This window comes from Lipotes vexillifer, unplaced genomic scaffold (genome assembly GCF_000442215.2).
Source record: "Lipotes vexillifer unplaced genomic scaffold, Lipotes_vexillifer_v1.1 scaffold26, whole genome shotgun sequence".
Lineage (NCBI taxonomy): Eukaryota > Metazoa > Chordata > Mammalia > Artiodactyla > Lipotidae > Lipotes > Lipotes vexillifer.
The window spans coordinates 1-5547 of NW_006797936.1; positions in this window are offsets into that span (position 1 = coordinate 1).

Below are 5547 nucleotides of genomic sequence, written 5' to 3' on the forward strand. Positions count from 1 at the left end.
CCATATCTTGGCAATTGTAAATAATGCTGCTATGAACATTGGGGTGCATGTATCTTTTCAAATGAGTATCTTTTGGTTTTTTTCGAATATATACCCAGGAGTGGAATTGCTGGGTCATATTGTATTTCTATGTTTAGTTTTTTGAGAAACCTCCATACTTTTTTCCACAGTGGCTGTACCAATTTACATTCCCACCAACAGTGTATGAGGGTTCCCTTTTCTCCACATCCTTGACATTTGTTGTTTGTGTTCTTTTTCATGATGGTCATTCTGACAGGTGTGAGGTGATGTCTCATTGTAGTTTTGATTTGCATTTCTCTGATGATTAGTGACGCTGAGAATCTTCTCATGTGCCTGTTGGCCAGCTACATGTCCTCTTTGGGAAAATGTCTATTCAAGTCTTCTGCCCATTTTTTAATCTTTTTTTTTTTGATGTTGAATTAGGTGAGCTCTGTAAATATTTATATACAAGCTTACCTCAAGAAACAAGAAAAATTTCAAATAAACAACCTAAGCTTAAACCTAAAGGAACTAGAGAAAGAAAAACAAACAAAACTCAAAGTTAGTCAAAGGAAAGAATCATAAAGATCAGAGCAGAAATAAATGAAATAAAGACTAAAAACTCAATAGAAAAGATAAATGAAATGAAAATCTGGTTCTTTGAAAAGATAAACAAAATTGGTAAACCTTTAGCCAGACTCATCAAGAAAAATGGGAGAAGGCCCAAATCAATAAAATCAGAAATGAAAAAGGAGAAATTACAACTGACACCACAGAAATACAAAAGATCATAAGAGACTACTACAAACAACTGTATGCCAACAAAATGGTTAACCTAGAAGAAATGGACAAATTCTTAGTATTGTACAATCTCCCAAGACTAAACCAGGAAGAAACAGAAAATATGAACAGACCAAATATCAGTAATGAAATTGAATCAGTAATTAAAAAACTCACAACAAACAAAAGTCCAGGATCAGACGGCTTCACAGGTGAATTCTACCAAACATTTAGAAAAGAGTTAACACTTATCCTTCTCAAACTATTCCAAAAAACTGCAGAGGAAGGAGCACTTCTGAAATGATGCTATGAGGCCAGTATCACCCTGATACCAAATCCAGACAAAGATATCACAAAAAAAGAAAATTACAGGCCAGTATCACCAATGAACAAACAAAGGTGCAAAAATCCTCAACAAAATATTAGCAAGCCGAATCCAACAATAAATTAAAAGGATTATAAACTTTGTTCAAGTGGGATTTATCTCAGGGATGCAAGGATTTTTCAATATCTGCAAATCAGTCAATGTGATACCCATTAACAAGTTGAAGAATAAAAACCATATGATCATCTCAATAGATGCAGAAAAAGCTTTTGGCAAAGTTCAGCATCCATTTATGATAAAAACTCTTCAGAAAGTGGATGTAGAGGGAACCTACCTCTACATAATAAAGGCCATATGTGATAAACCCACAGCTAACATCATACTCAATGGTGAAAAGCTGAAAGCATTTCCTCTGTGATTAGGAATAAGACAAAGGATGCCCACTCTTGCCACTTTTATTCAACATAGAATTGGAAGTCCTAGCCACAGCAATCAGACAAGAAAAAAGAGATAAAGGAATCCGAATTGGAAAGGAAGAAATAAAAGTATCACTGCTTGCAGATGACATGATGCTATACAGAAAAATTGCTAAAGGCATTACCAGAAAACTACTAGACCTCATCAGTGAATTCAGTGAAGTTGAAGGATACAAAATTAATATAGAGAAGTCTGTTGCATTTCTATACGGTAACACCAAACTATCAGAAAGAGAAATTAAGGAAACAATCCCATTTACCATCACATCAAAAAGAATAAAATACCTAGGAATGAACCTACCTAAGGAGGTTAAAGACCTGTACTCAGAAAACTATAAGATGATGAAAGAAACCGATGAAAGAAATTGAAGAGGACACAAACAGATGGAAAGATATACCACATTCTTGGATTGGAAGAATTAATAGTGTTATAATGAGCGTACTACACAAGGTGATCTACAGACTCAGTCAATCCCTATCAAAATACCAGTGGCATTTTTCACAGAACTAGAACAAATAATTTCAAAATTTGTACAGAAACACAAAAGACCCCAAATACTGAAAACAAGAAGAACAGAGCTAGATGGATCATGCTTCCTGACTTCAGACTATACTACAAACCTACAGTAATCAAAACAGTATGGTACTGGCACAAAAACAGATGCATAGATCAAAGGAACAGAATAGAGAGCCCAGAAATAAACCCATGCACTTACGGTCAATTAATCTATGACAAAGGAGGCAAGAATATACAATGGAGAAAAGACAGTCTCTTCAATAAGTGGTGCTCAAAGAACTGGACAGCCACATGTAAAATAATGAGATTAGAACATTCTGTAACCTGATATACAAAAATGAACTCAAAATGGATTAAAGACCCAAATGTAAGACCAGAAACAGTAAAACTCCTAGAGGAAAAACATAGGCAGAACACTCTTTGACATAAATCATAGCAATATTCTTTTGCATGCATCTTCTAGAGCAAAGGAAATAAAAGCAAAAATAAACAAATGGGACCTAGTTAAACTTAAAAGCTTTCACAAAACAAAGGAAACCATTGACAAAATGAAAAGACAACCTGCAGAATAGGAGAAAATATTTTCAAATGATTTGACTGATGAGATGTTAATAGCCAATCAGAATTTTAAATTAAATTTTAGACTCCTTCTCTCATATGTAATTATCACAAATATTGAGATACCTGTGGTTGATTTGTTGGTTATCTTGTCATATTTTGATTCATTTTCATGGACACATCAGTAGTACTTCAAAATGATTGTTAATAGATTTTAAAGTTGTGACTTAAGTGAAGGTATGACACAAATACTTTAACTACAATTTCAAATACCTATAATGAGTTCTTTCAGAAAATTATCTTGGAAGCTCCTATTTTTTCTTGGAGGTTTGAAAAGAAATGTCTTAAATATTTCTTACTGTGCTCCAATGCAGATAGGAGAGTATGACCATATGAAATAAGACCCCTGGATAATAATGTACATTTCTGCAGCAATCTGTAGAGTGCTTTATACCAGTACCCTCTAGAACTACATAAAGCAAACATTGAACTGTGTAGCAATCAGCTAAAAGCCTGATTAAGCAAGTAATGTTTAAGCAAATATTTCAAACACTCAAGATTGATCCCTGAAGTTTCTAAGCACAAGTGGCCTTCTTTTTACCACAAACAATAAGCCCACAGAGACAGAATCAAATCTCAAACGTAAAAGCAGGACTTCTGATATAACTGAAAAGCAAGAGTAAGGCACAATTCCAGCAATCTAAACAATGGACTGCATAATTTAGAAGTTGCATCTCTGGCTTATAGGTCACCAGTGTCAATGAAGTGTCATATGTGCACCTGAGGGCTGTCCTGAGCCAATGAGGTAGGAATAGATGCCCAGATACACCAAGGAATTAGAAAGTGCACTTTCCTTTCATTGAATCACTAGCTTTGAGAAACAATGTATCAGCTAAATAATTAGGTGCTTCCAGCTTGGGGAGATATATTCTGAGTAAAAAATAATAAAATAGATACCTTCTTATCTATTAACTACCAAAGTTAATCAATATTTCTTGCTCCACCACAAACACTCAGAACCATACACACATGCACACACACACACACACACACAAAGACAGAGAGAAAGACAGAGATGGAGAGAGAAAGACTTACATCCCTTTTGTGACCATTTCTTGTTGCCTCTTGGATGTATAATTTGAATTGTTTCAGTACATTTCCTTCAACACGTTAAATTACTTGAAACAGTTGTTATTCAAATTGTGAATCAGGCGACAAAGTGACAGGATACCACCTCTCCAAAAGCAAGACAGTAACTACCTCAAAGGCAATATGTTAATAAATGGCTTGGTAGCATCCTCATTAATTATCATCATCTTAGGCATCCCAGCTACAACAATACTAGTTAATACTTACTTTCTCATGTGCTGGGATTGTGCTAAAAGCTTGGAAGTCAAAGATCTCACTTAATTCTTGTAAAAGCCCCTTTAGTCACCAATGCTTTACAGATGTTAAGCTAATTGTCCAATATCACACAGCTAGTAAGGGGCGATATCTGAATGCACATTCAGGCATTGATTAGAGAACTCTAATCACTGTGCTCTGCACATGTGATTTTAATATTGTAATCATAGGGTTTACATGTAGTATCAATACCTTCTTTTATTTTTTTATGTCCTCTTCTAGCCAAGTTAAGAAAAGAAAAACATTTACAATTTTTGTTGCTGACGAATTACTTTTTCACATTCAAAATGAATTTTTCAGTGGGGACACTATGGGAATCATTCAAAAGCCAATTATTTATTATTATCAGAAATGTAAATCTGTTGCTCCTAGAAGAATGTTTTAGATGAAGGAACACATAGAGTTGTTTAAAAGTATCCATTCTACACTTCCTCCTCAAATGCGAAATGTGTGATAAAGATATTTCCTTGATATTGGTGGTAAATGCATAGACTACATGAACAATTACTTTTTTTTTTTTTTTTTTTTAGTACGCGGGCCTCTCACTCCTGTGGCCTCTCCCATCGCGGAGCACAGGCTCCGGACGCACAGGCTCAGCGGCCATGGCTCACGGGCGCAGCCGCTCCGCGGCATGTGGGATCCTCCCAGACCGGGGCACGAACCCGTCTCCCCTGCATCGGCAGGCGGACTCTCAACCACTGCGCCACTAGGGAAGCCCCTGAACAATTACTTTTAAATAGTGAGGGTTAAAATTCTGTACCAGCTGAAGTTTCCAGATGGTGTATAAAACAGGAAGCCAAAGACAAACTGGCTCCAGAATATATTCTTGAAGTAGCTGCATGAGAACAGAATTGCGTGAAAATGGTAGTGTCATCATTGATGATAAACAAAATATGTCTGGACCCATGGGACCCGTAACATAAATAGGAAAACTAAGAATAATAGGTTCACTCATCTGATGAGGATATCTGCAAAGTGCTTGACTAAGAATAATTTGCAAATATACAAAATTACATGTCAAGTTTGAAAAGTTCTAAGCCCAAATAAATTAAACAAAGTAAATCAATGCAACCATCTCCAATAGCATTCATATATAATGTTTGACAGAAGCTTAAGACTGAAAGGACCATAGAGTTTATGTATCCCACCCTCTCATTTTATAGATGTGCAAACTGATTGAATGCATGACCTAAATTCAGCACACAGCATTATCAATCAATTCATTTAATTACATTGTTGTGATAGTGTGGCTTATAATAAGAAAGGTATTAAAAAAACAAAATAATAAATAAATAAATAAATTAATTAATTAATTAAAAAGGGCTTCCCTGGTGGCGCAGTGGTTGAGAGTCCACCTGCCGATGCAGGGGACGCGGGTTCGTGCCCGGTCTGGGAAGATCCCACATGCCGCAGAGCGGCTGGGCCCGTGAGCCATGGCCGCTGAGCCTGCGCATCCGGAGCCTGTGCTCCGCAACGGGAGAGGCCAC